This window comes from Lepidochelys olivacea, assembly GCF_965140295.1.
Source record: "Lepidochelys olivacea isolate rLepOli2 genome assembly, chromosome: 18".
In the NCBI taxonomy this organism is placed as follows: Eukaryota; Metazoa; Chordata; order Testudines; family Cheloniidae; genus Lepidochelys; species Lepidochelys olivacea.
The window spans coordinates 13,263,747-13,276,130 of NC_140428.1; the positions used below are offsets into that span (position 1 = coordinate 13,263,747).

General features: G+C 49.3%; 1 protein-coding gene across 1 annotated transcript in view; it reads right to left on the minus strand.

The window, feature by feature from the left end:
* Window positions 1–1,932, minus strand: part of FBXO42 (F-box protein 42) — a 103,128-nt gene extending 101,196 nt beyond the window's left edge. Inside the window, exon 1 of the mRNA XM_084651549.1 lies at window positions 1,765–1,932. The gene's annotated coding sequence lies outside the window, so the exon portion shown is untranslated. The remainder of the gene's footprint in view (window positions 1–1,764) is intronic.
* Window positions 1,933–12,384: the final 10,452 nt, after the last annotated feature.

A 12,384-nucleotide genomic window follows, 5' to 3' on the forward strand; every position in this document is an offset into this window, starting at 1 on the left:
TCTATGCAAAATACTTCAGCCAGAGAGGCTTGGTTTCATCTTGCTTACAGCAATACAATGTAATCCTCGTAAGAGCTATGCATTTTGAGGCAATCCCACCGAAGTAATACTATTCAGTTCATAGTTTAACAAAAAGCCCTTTTTCACTCATACCACCAGTGAAACAGACTACCAGAAGAAAGCCAGAGAAGGTGGATAATGTAAAGTAATACCCATGCTACCATCTCTTGCTGTTTATGTTATGTTCACCACTAGCATGAATACAATGTAAGCTTCCTAAATCCAACATATATCTCTCACAGACACCCAAGGCACAACATGCAGAGCCTCGTTTAGATTCTGAACTCACAACAAGTTCTCCATGGATCTGAAATATTTTCTTTGGACTCATCTTTATTTTTATACATATAAAATGCTATTTCTACTGGCAACTTCATTATAACACCAGCCTTGTTATGAAAAACACAAGTGAACGCAAGTTCTCTCAGTCCTGATTGTCTGGATCTGCGTTATCTGAAATTCACGCTTTGTGCTGCATTGCTGAAGTTTGTGTTTTTTAATGAAATCCCAATTTTATGACAGCTTTGGCTGTCCCAAGACATTAGTACAGAGTTTAATGCCCTTCACAAAACCAAAACATATTGTTAGTAAGAGCACATTCTGAGAAAAGGGATTTCTTTCAATATCCCAGACAATGAAAATACTGAGAAGAGAAACAAGCTTTTTCCTTATTCCTAAAATGGTGAAGTTGTAACATCCTCTCAGAAGTTAGTATTTAGTGAGTAATAAAAAGAAAGCAAATGGGAATCTTAGTGCAACTGTTCCCCACACAAGCACTATGCACACACTATGCACTATGCTATGATGGAGCAGAACCATCCTCCCCTTCAGCATAGCAATCAGAATGGAAACTTAAAGAATCATGCCTTATATGTAGACTACTCTTGACTGACCAGAGTTTGGCAGGAGCTGTGGTGTGTAATCTGGAGCGTAACTCCCTCATCAGCATTATATCAAAGACAGCAAAAATACACAGCTTTCGTTAGACACAGAGAACTCAAGCGCTTCTCTAACGAACAGGATGGTCAGAGTCTCCAACTCTTGTCCCTGGATTTGCTGTTTAATCCCCCCTTCCAGACCTCCCTCCCTAAAAGCAGCCACCTTCACACCAGAACAGGTCTTTCCTGAGCACACTCCAGGGTTACTCACTCTTCCCTCCCAGGAAAGGGCAGAGAACGCTGCAGGTGCTCCCACAACCACCTCCTCTCTCGGAGTCCTGCTGAGAGGCTGCACGCCCCACTGCCCCCAAGTCTGGCGGCGGGGGGGGGGGGGGCGGCACAGAAAGCCGTAGCCCCTCCTCACCTCCCAGACAGGGAGCGGACATGTCTGCTCGGGTTTCCACTTCCCTGAATCAGAGCCGGGGTCGCGGGCAGGGAGCTGAGGGGTTCTCCCCACACCCCAGCGCCCCCAAGCAGAGCTCCTCACCCTTCCCTTCCCCCCACCCCAAGCTGAGGAACTAGCTCCCTTCTCATGGCCCCAGAGGCAGCTTCCCAGGCCCCCGTTCACATGGGGCGTCCCCCACTACAGGGAGACCCGATCCCCTCGCCGACCCCACCGTCGTTCGTGGGGGATCCCACCCGCAGCCCCGGGGGCTCCTCCCGCACTGGCTGTCGGGCCCCGCCATGCCCCGGCTCGCCTCACGCTCCCGGCCGAGCCCCCTCCCCCACGTCCCGGGGCGCCGCTCCACCCCCCGGCGGGACTCACCTCCGCGCCGCCGCCTCGCTCTCTCCAGGGCCCGGGGTAAAGGCAGGAGCCGGGGCCCTTCCCAACCCCCTCAGAGCAGCGGGCACCGGGAGCCCGAGCCGCCCTCGGCCGCCGCCATCTTCGCTCCGCTCGGCAGCATCGCAACCACCAGCGCTCCAGTCCAGCCAGGAGGGGGAGAGCAGCGCGCAGGCGCGCGCCGGCCCGGTCACGTGACATGGGAGCGGCGGAAATCGTGTTCAGAAGGTCACGTGAGAAGAAGGACGGGAAATGCGCCATATTGAGAAGGTCACGCAAAGGGTAGCAGTCTGGGGGTCATACTGGGGAGGCTACACAGCTGCGAAACAGGTCAGTAGGAAGGTTTAACCAAACCGGGAGCCATATTGGGAAGGGAGAAAACGAATAACCATAAAGGACAGTCGCAGCACGGACACAAATGAGACAGGACAGACGCCATTATTGGAAGGTCAACGAAGAAGGACAGGCTGAGCGCCATATTTGGAAGGGCAGTTTTCGCACAGGAAGGGGAGTTGTTGTTATGTTGCAAAAGGCAAATGTAGGTAGTTAGAGTATGAGCGCAAGGAAAGGCGGCATATTGGAAAGGTCACTGAAGAGGGCGAATGCTGCCACCATATTGGGAAGGGCAATCTAAGCGGGGCGTGAAAGGGGTGGGCGCCATGTTGAGAAGGGCAGTCATGGAGGGAGAGTGCCGATGCTGGGCACCATGTTTAGGAGGTCATTTGCAGACTAGAGAACGTGCCATTGCAGGCCCTGTCGCCCAGCCCTTTGCACCCTACGCTGGGTGCATCCTTTAGCCAGGCCCTTGACCAGCTCAGCAACATCCTGCATACACTTCAGAAACCCCTTCGCCTCAGCCAGGCTGTTTCCCCCAAGTCTCCCCTTCCCAACCCTCCCGCCTGCAGAGCAGGTAAAAGGTGTGAGGCTTGCTCCAGCCACCTCTTAGTCACAAGCGCCCCAGGGACCATTGCTAACAAGGAGTCTGCTTCAGGCAGAGACCATGCCTGGGAAACCGCCCAAAGGGCCAGAGACTGGACAGGATCTTGAGCAAGTGAAAATAGGTGAGAACAGAAACATTCGGGCCACCTAAATTACAGCAGTCACTGCCATGGGAGGGAGGGAAAGTGTTAAGATTTTTCTTGAAAAGTTGAATGTGGGTCTTCATACATTTTTTCCTCATGCCAATATATTTCCTGTAAGGGTAAAAACAGCATTTATCATTTCTATACTTTAACCCTTAGATTTTATTAATGGCAACTTTCATGGTACGTAGCATTTGTAATGTAGCATCCTTAACCTATTGTTCACAAAGTTTTTGGTGTGTGAATTTCTTTTTCTTTAAAATTAGAATTATTATACAGAATTATCAAGGGCCAAAACCACTCTACAGCACCCAGGCCAAGTGTCATGGATTCACAGGCTCTCGTCTATGCCCCAGTCGGTAACCAGTCCCTTACGAATGACCCCTTTAGTGTGTCGGATCTCAAGGACCCACATGTTTCTACAGGGACAAGCCCATGGCCACCAAGACTGGGCCTTCGGGCCCCAGCAATCCCTGTTTCTCCCCCTGGCTCCCTGCAGTGAATCCAGCTGAACCAGATGCCTGGAGCAGGCTTGTCCTGGGCCCCTTCAGGGCACAATGCTCTCAGTGAGTGTTGGCGGTGGCAGCCTTTCCAAAACAAGGTAACAATGTATTAGTGACCTGGCTACAGAAGCTTACAGTCCTTAGGTTATCACAGAGAGACAAAGGTTAAATACAGTTCATCCTGGCCAAGCCAGTGCAATGAAGGCTGTTATCAGCTCCATCTGACTCTGTGGCCTTAGTTCCAAATGTGAATGCTGGGTGCCTCCAAAGGACAGCCCTTACTCCAGCTGTTTGACACTTTTTCCATCTGTTCTCCAGCTGAGGTCACATGTCCCTTCTCCTAGGGTTTCTTATGTTGATTGTTCAGTCATTGGGGGGTCTCGTTATCGCTGGATCCTCTATTGATCTGTGTTGTTCTCAACCAGCTCTGGAATGACCCAGTCATTCCACCTAGACAGCTAGGACGGACAGACGCACGCACGCGCACACTCACACTCACTTCCAGCACTGGTGTTCATCCTTTCACATCCTTTGGGTAGCAATGCACAGTACAGTGGGGAACTGAGGCATGCAAAGGATTCATACAAATATTACAGAAAATGTAACCACTCCTCAGCACCCAGGTCAAGTATCACAGCTGGGCAGTGACGAGATCCGTAGTGGGGAAAGAATTGTGCTCCCAAGCCCTTAACATAGCAGTGATACCCCTCCACTGAGACTGTTCCAGCCATTAGAGTGGTGGAAGGACTGAACAACATGTACAGCAGCAGATCACCTGAACCTGTCCGTGAGCCACCTAAATAGGCCTTATGGACGGTTGCTCAGAGAAACCCTGTGGACCTGGGCTCCGCAACACTGAAGCACAGAAGTAGCAGAATGGGACTGTGGGGAGTGTGAGCTAGTGCCCTGCAATGGAAATATAGTGGGGCTGATCTGTGTTTCCACCCCATGTGTCATTCCCTGTCAACTGTGTGCAAGTGGGGGGGGGAGAGGCAGTGGTGGAAGCAGGACCCGGGAGGGGCTGGAGCATCCACCACGGCGCACAGGATCAGGCTGGAGCACAGGTAGGAACCCTCCCGCTCTGCCAAGTCTCAATAGTTCCCCTTGCTCCCCATGCAGAGCACCCATCCCACTCCTCCTCCTCTCTGTGATACCCCAACGCTCCTCTGCCCCAGACTCCCCATGCAGAGCACCACCACTCTGCCCCCTCATTCAAAGCAAGTTTCCACTCACTGCCTCTACTGAGGCACATGCCTGCAGAGGTGAGGGCCAGGACTTGCTTCAGGGCATAAATACACTTTATTCCCCAATATTGATGTGCATATACTTCAGCATATAAAGTACTATGGGGACGAGTCTTAGAGTAAAATATTTCAAAGCATCTAAGTGACTTGGGAGCCTGGGTCCCATTTTCCCAGTACCTAAGTCACTTAGGTGCTTTTGAACATTTTACCCTCGTCATTAGAATAAGTTTTACTGTATGTGCTGAACATAGGCATTACATAGGGACGCTCCCCTCCTCCATCACTCCTAAGGGATCAGGGGGGATGCAAGGGCAAAAAAGAGGGCTGGGGCCCCCTCCAAGATAACACTGGTGGAAGCCGCTGAGATCCTAAATCTGAGCCTGTAAGCAAGCAAACAGAGCAGCTCCCAAGGACATTCTCAGCTGTTTTATTGCCCAGGACACACACATCTGTTCTGGATTCTTTTTTTAAAACATGCCTGAGGACATTTCAGTTCCTTCTGGAAAGGCACAGAAGCAGCCTAATGTTGCCCTTGGAGATCAGCACCTCCACCAATGCTGCATCCCTCCTCCCCCGCAACGGCATGCAATGCATTGCACATGCTTTCTGTCCGAGAGGCAACTGAGTCAGGCTGACCTTTATGCACAAATAGCCGTGTGGACAGCTGGAAGGTATTCACAGCCTTTCTCAGTCCTGCTGCGGCTTGCAGAAGCTTTTGCTTCAACGCATGGCATCATACTGCTGAATTAGGTTCTGCCCAAAAGATGCAGAGGCTTTGCACTGCAATATTTTTTCCTCCCACAGGCTGGATGTTTTGTTGGCATAACCTTCCAGAGGAGAGGATGACTGTACTGGCCACTCCTGAGAGCACGCAGAGAGAGAGAGACTGCAGATTCAGCTGCGTGGGGTGGGGGCTGCTGAAAGGGGGTGTCAGACAAGGGATCTAAGGAGGAGTGTAGAACCTAACCATGTTCAGGAGGCTTTTCGGTGGAGTTCGTAGGATGCTAGTCGCCATCTGCTAGTACATTGGCGTAATTGCATTCAGCTGCCTTTCATCAGGTTTTGGGGAGAGTTGAGGAGATGGTCCCAGGATGATGGAGATGAAAAGGAGCTTTTTGTAGGTGGCCAGGTTGAGGTATTGTTCCAGTAAGAATGTTTGCTTTCTAATGCTGCTGGGGGCAGTATAATGTTGTACATTTAAGTGTTGGGGGCCCTAGGGTCCTTGCATAGGAGTCTTTTTATGATGTAAATCTAAATAAATAAAATAAACCTACTGAGTTGCTCTACAGTCACAAGCCACAGTAACAAATACAGCTTGAAAAGCGCCTGGCATTTACCTTTGGGAGCTCCTGCGAAAGGGAATGGGCCAAGTTCATCCCTAGTGTAACTTGACTGATTTAAGGGGAGTTGCACTAGAGAGTTTTTCAGCCCATTATGTCTAATCTGCATACCAGAAGTTCAGGTGAGTCCGGTGAAACAACAGCAGGAGGCACAGAAGTGCCTTCAAATTGGGTTCTATCCCCTGCACTTACAGCAGATGAACTCCACTCCCCCAGTTGTATGTAACACTACACCAGCCTTCCTAGAGCCCAGTGCTGGGAGGGGCTGAGTGACCAATTCCCTTTGGCTTCAGCTCCCAGTGAAGTCATTCAGCACCTTGGCACGATGAGGGCAGGCCCTAAACGCCTTCTCTCCCCACACCCCTAACCTGGATCCCAAGCGCTGGTAGAATTCAGGTTTGTTACCACTATTTGAATTAGTTAATTTTAAACCACTCTTCAAAGGGCTCATTTGAAACCTTGCCACCACTATACCATTGTCAGAGGGAAGTGGAGTAAATATAAGCTCCCTGGCTTTTATAGGTTATCTGTCCAGGAAACTGAAGGATTAGTGGTTTGTAGAATGTTACAGTGTGACAATTGCCCTCTTGGCTGACACAGTGGGACTGAACCACAGACCAACCTCTGGAGTTTAAATCCAGCTACTGTAGCTCGCGCTTCGCAGCTCTATAGCGGAGGACTGTGACAATTCATATTGTGTGTGTGGACCAGCACAGAGGAGGACCAAGAACATCAGACTAAAATGGACCTCCTGGGTCATCACAAGCAACTTCACCATATAATCCCTGTGGCACATACTCACCAGTGGCTTACACCACTATTTTCAAGATACTGCATAACTGTGTGGCACTGGGGTAATGTAATCTGTATTCTCCGACCAAAGGTGAGCAGTAGCTGCCACTGAAATCAATGAGAATTAAGCCTATCCTACAGCAGGGGGAGAGAATCAGGCCCTTTGTGACTTAAAAAGTGGTGTCTCAACAAGTGATATTGGCATCTTTCCCCCCCATATTTTTGCTCCAAAATTTTGACTGTTGTTCAAACTCAAAGGAGAGTGGATCCTCAGAACTCCAGTCAAGTTGCACCTTCCAAGCAAAAGCCTCAAAGTATTGTACATACGTAATTAAGCTTCACAACACCCCTGCAAGGCAGATAAGCAGTAAAGAACCCGATCCAAAGCCTGTTTAAGTCCATGAGAGCTTTGGGAGTCTCTCAATTTGCTTCAATCATGCTCCTGTAGAGAGAGTACCATGTGCTTGATTATCACCAGATGTTTGAAGAGTGCGTACAGATATAGATGTAGCCTGGCAACACTAGGTCACCAGGTCTTTGATCTGTACTGACTGGCTATTTATCCCTGAGGATAGGGAACATATTGCCCTAGGAACACCATCTGGCCTGAGACCTGGCTATTTGAGATTAAAGGGGGTGACATCTCTCCCCATCTCATACTGCTGCAGTTGGGATCAGCAAAGGTGCAGCCTCTTGGATATAAGAGAGCAGGGCATTTTTCAAGAGGAGTCTTCACCCTTTGGCTACACTACAAAATTAAGTCAAATTTATAGAAGTTGATTTTTTAGAAATCAATTTTATACAGTCAATTGTGTGTGTCCCCACTTAAGACCATTAAGAAAGAAAGAAGTAGCCAGACTATGTTAACCTTCAGGGAAGGTTGCGAGGCCCTTCTTTATCCAGCCTTTTGGAGAAGGGATAGAAACTAGCAGTTTGTGGTAAGAGAGGTTTGGTAGTACTCACTCACCCTGGGTGACCCTCCCAGATGGGTCAGGGCAGGGTGTTGCAACTATCTTCAGCTCCAGCACTTCCCGCAGGCTACCAGCCTCCAGCCAGGTTCAGGCAAAACTGAATAATTCTTCTGCCCTGTCTTTTATCTGCTTACAAAGCATATCTCAGGGCTCCCTCCCACAGGGGCCTGCTCTGCCCCCTATGAGCCTCCCTCTATAGGAAAGTTATGCCCTCTCTGCAGTCTCCCCTAGATCTCACCCATTTTTGGAATAGCCAGTCCTGTCCCTATAGCTTTGCTTAGTCTACCTGGCCCAGACCTTCCTCAAAGGAGAGGAACAAACTCCCTCACCTGAGCTCCCTCAGGCTACTTATCAGGCCTAGCTCTGTCTCTTCTGGTTAGGAGGCCATTAGTTAATCAGGTACAGCACCTCACTAACTGGGGTTTTATCTCTTACCTTGCCCATGATGGGGGATAAGCTCCATCACGGCAGGACTGATTGGGTTGATTTAATCTACAGTTAATAATTTTTTGGGTTTGAGGTGAGGAGCAGCTGCCAATTCAATCTTTTTGATGTGGCTAATTAACTAATGACCAAGGCAGATAGGCCCAGATTTTTTATATGCCTAAAGCCATTCAAATTCTGGGTTTTAGAGACTAGGGCAGGGTCCCTGTGTGGACACTAAAAGGAATTAGATAACTAGCAGGGATTACTGTTTTATGCAGTGTAGTTGAAGCGAGTCAGTCCCCAGGATATGAGAGAGATAAGGTGGGGGAGGTCACATCTTTTAACGCTGGTCCAATAAAAGACACGACCCCCCCACACCTTGTCTCTCTAAGGGTTACTACTAGCAAACAAATGCTAGGATTAGTAGAAGTCAAGGTTGCAGCAGGACACACTTCATCCACTCAAAACTTTCTGAATCAGAATCCTTTCCATGCCATCAATGTCACTTAGGCCACGAACAAGGCTCCACATGAGTACTGACCTTGCTGTGTTTCTATAAATTCCCTGTTTTCTGAGGATATGTTGTTAGCCCATCACTGAAATCCAATCTGGGCTGCTTTTCGTCTGTTTGCTGCCCTTTGACCTCTCTGGCATAGGGAGTCCTCCCAGGAATTCAAACGCCCGCTGGCATAGTCTGAGCGTCATTGGAACACAGAAGCCTGCCCATCGCATCAAGGGGTACTCCCCAGGGATTGGCCCAAAATCTTGAAAGAATGGAAGTGAGTGAAGAGGAAAGACTTGTGCCTTCGTGCCCACTTTCACTTTGGGTACAATGCTATCAATAGCATACTCCAGCACTCCATCAGGCTTTCCTGTCCGTCACCAACAGATACCCAAAAGCAACACATCCGCCAGCTCCCTTGTAACGATGCTGGTTCTGGTGGGACCCAACCGAGAGTGCCAATTCAGGACAAACAGCTAAAAGCAGGGCAGTTACAGCCCAAGGCTGGGGTTTTTCCACCCTAAGGCAAACCAAACCAGACAGACAGAGCAGACTTTGGTCTTACCCCACTGGCTAACCACAAGTCACACAAGCAATTCTCTTAGACATTCCAGTTTCCCAGTATCCCCACCAGTGCCACTCGTTATGGGGACAAATGGTTATGAAAACCGATACCCCAGTAAAAGAAAAAAAGGTTCTCTCGATCCCAAAGGACCAAGCACAGACCCAGGTCAATATACAAATCAGATCTTACCCACAAATCATGCTGTTGCCAATCCTTTAGAATCTAAAATCTAAAGGTTTATTCATACAAGGAAAAAGATACAGATGAGAGCTAAAATTGGTTAAATGGAATCAATTATATACAGGAATGGCAAAGTTCTTAGTTCAGGCTTGCAGAAGTGATGGAATAAACTGCAGGTTCAAATCCAGTCTCTGGAGAACACCCACAGCTGGGATGGGTCTTTCAGTCCTTGGTTCAAAGCTTAGGTCCCTCCAGAGGTAAGAAGCAGGATTGAAGACCAGATGGAGGAGCTGCAGCAGCTTTTTATAGTCTCTTGCCATGTGGTCTCTCTTTCTTTGTCCCAAGGACAAGCTGCCCATCCCATGGCCTGGAAACACCTCAGAGTTCTGTCCATAGGCAGGTCTCTGCATGCCTTGCTGAGTCCCAAGGCCTGTCTGCCTTCTCTCAATGGGTCAGCTGTGTAGCTCATGGTCCTTCAAGCCAGCTAGGCTGAGCTGACACCAGCTTGTCTGGGGTGTCACCCAGAAGCATAGCACAAGTTTGAACTACAGACAGTATAGAGCCAATATTCATAACTTCAACTACAAAAATGATACACACATATAGACAGGATAATCAACAAACCATAACCTTGTCTTAGACACCTCATTTGGCCCCCTTTATATGATTTGGTGCCACTACAGGACGTTGGTTGCAACGATGATCTATACGGTCCCAGATTATGTCAATAACGTCACATCCCTGTAACACAAAACTTTAACAGTGACATCATATGCTTTTATATCCCTTCTATCAACCAATCAGCCCAGCTGATGCACTTAGGAAGCTATTGTGCTTTACCATTGCTGAAGTTTTGCCTGAGAGTGCAAACCAGGGAATGTAGGGAGGCAGATGGGAGTTTGGCCACCTCTGCTCCTACAAAATGCCTTGGCAACTTCAACAGCCCCAAGGAGCCAGAACTTTGGAGTTACATCTCACCAATCGCACCACCGCAACTCTTAGGACTATCCTGGGGCATTAGTTCAACATTAACATACAGGAAAGGCGCCCGCCATCTATTAAATTGTCAGTCCCATTTTGCAGCACCAAGGTGCTTCTTGGATGCCTCTTATGCAAGTATTGGCCGAGCCCAAACCTGCCTACGTTGTGAGAGCTGATGGGTACCACAGGATAGGGTGGTGCGACTACTGGCAAACCAAAGGTTTCTGTCATTCCCAGCGCTGGTAATACCTATATTAGAGAGTGAGACAAAGGAGGTCTTTGCAATATGTTGCTGTGCTCTCAAGAAAGCAGCAGCTGCTGGAGGCAGTATTCATATAAGAGCAATTTGTTGGCTAAGGTGTTAACCATCAACAGAGCTCTGGAGATAATCTGCTTCTGTGGACTTTACAATGGTCTCTGTGGGCTCCGTCCAAGTTTGTTCTTCTTGATTTCTACAGCAGGCAAGGTCACTGCACACTCCTTTGCCCCTTGAGCTAATGGCGTAACTGTTAGCAGAAGTAGGTTGTCATCCTCTATGGGGACCGGCACTAGAGGGAGATGGAACAATTTGCCAGTGAGTCTCACAGGAAGTTGCTGACAGCAGAGGAATGGTGAGACTCCAGCATCTTGGATTTCATTCTCGGCTCTAGAGAGGAGTGCACTCTGGTGGGCACAGACTCTTCTGCCCATTCCCCACAAGCTTGACCCCTTCTGCCACATCCCCTTCAACCTGTCCCTGTCCCAGTCCTGTCTCCTCCCGACCCCTAACTCCTGGTCCAGCCCCATTCTCTTCACCAAGCCAGTCCCAGTCTCCACTCCTCAGGCTTTTCATCCCATTCCCAGACCTCTTGCCTGGAAAGTCCTAGTCTTACACCCCATCCTCATCTCCCTCACACTGTTACGAATTACACCTGAGAGGACATGCACACAACTGCTGCGAACTATACCTTGTAGGACACGCACACAAATGCTACAAATTACACCTGGTAGGACACGCACACCAATGCTGCGAATTATACCTGATAGGTCAAGCACAGTTCAAATCTAGGCTGAGGCACAGAAACAAAGTCCACAACTGCAGAGTTCCCAAAAGACACTAAGTTTATTACTCTCGAGCGTGGTGCCCCCCTGCTAGCCAGGAGGAGACCCTGAATACAGATTATACAAAGGTTATATACTTTTTAGCAAAGCATGTTGCCCTCGTGCATCAGAAACCTTAGCCAATAAACAAACCCTTGTCTTATCTACCACCTATCCCTGCTTGGTGCATTCCTCCTGCTATACCAGTATGTTAATTACACAGCATGGTCCTAAAGCCATGCATCAGTAACCTTTTTTATCAGGATGGGAGGCCTCACATCAAGGCCAAGAGACAGGGAGTTAGAGACTGACAAAAACCAGATCCTGGGAGTCAAGGCAGGCTGGAGAAAAGGAGGAGGATTTTCAAAGGGATTCAGTATCTAAGGATCGCTCCTCCTGGTGTATGATGTGCTGGCATTTAAACTATGGTGGGCCCCAAACCAAAATGGAGTCACATGTGCTAACTTTTCCTTAACAACACCCAGCCCCCCACTATGCCCAGCTCCCAGCCCAGTCTCCTTCCCGAGCCATTACCAGTTGTTCACATCCTAAGTTCCCTGTCTCCACTCTCCTTGCCCATCCTATCCCAGTTTCCCTGTGCCTGGCTCATTGTCCGATCTATCTCCCTCCCCTCACAGCCTGCTTTTCACCCACCACCCCCATCACCAAAGTCTCCATCCCCACTGGCTCCTTGGTCCATCTCTTTGCCCAGCCAGTCCCAGTTCTCCTCCTACTCCCCGGGTCCTTATCAGATTTATCTCCCCTCCCGACATGGTGACAGGTGTGTTCATGGGGCTGGCTGCCTGTTGTTACTTTGGGGACAGGTGTGTTCAGGGGCCTGCTGCCTGTGGCTTGGGGGGGAAGGACAGGTGTGTTCAGGGGCTGGGGGGATGACGACAGGTGTGTTCAGGGGCTGGGGGGATGACGACAGGTGTGTTC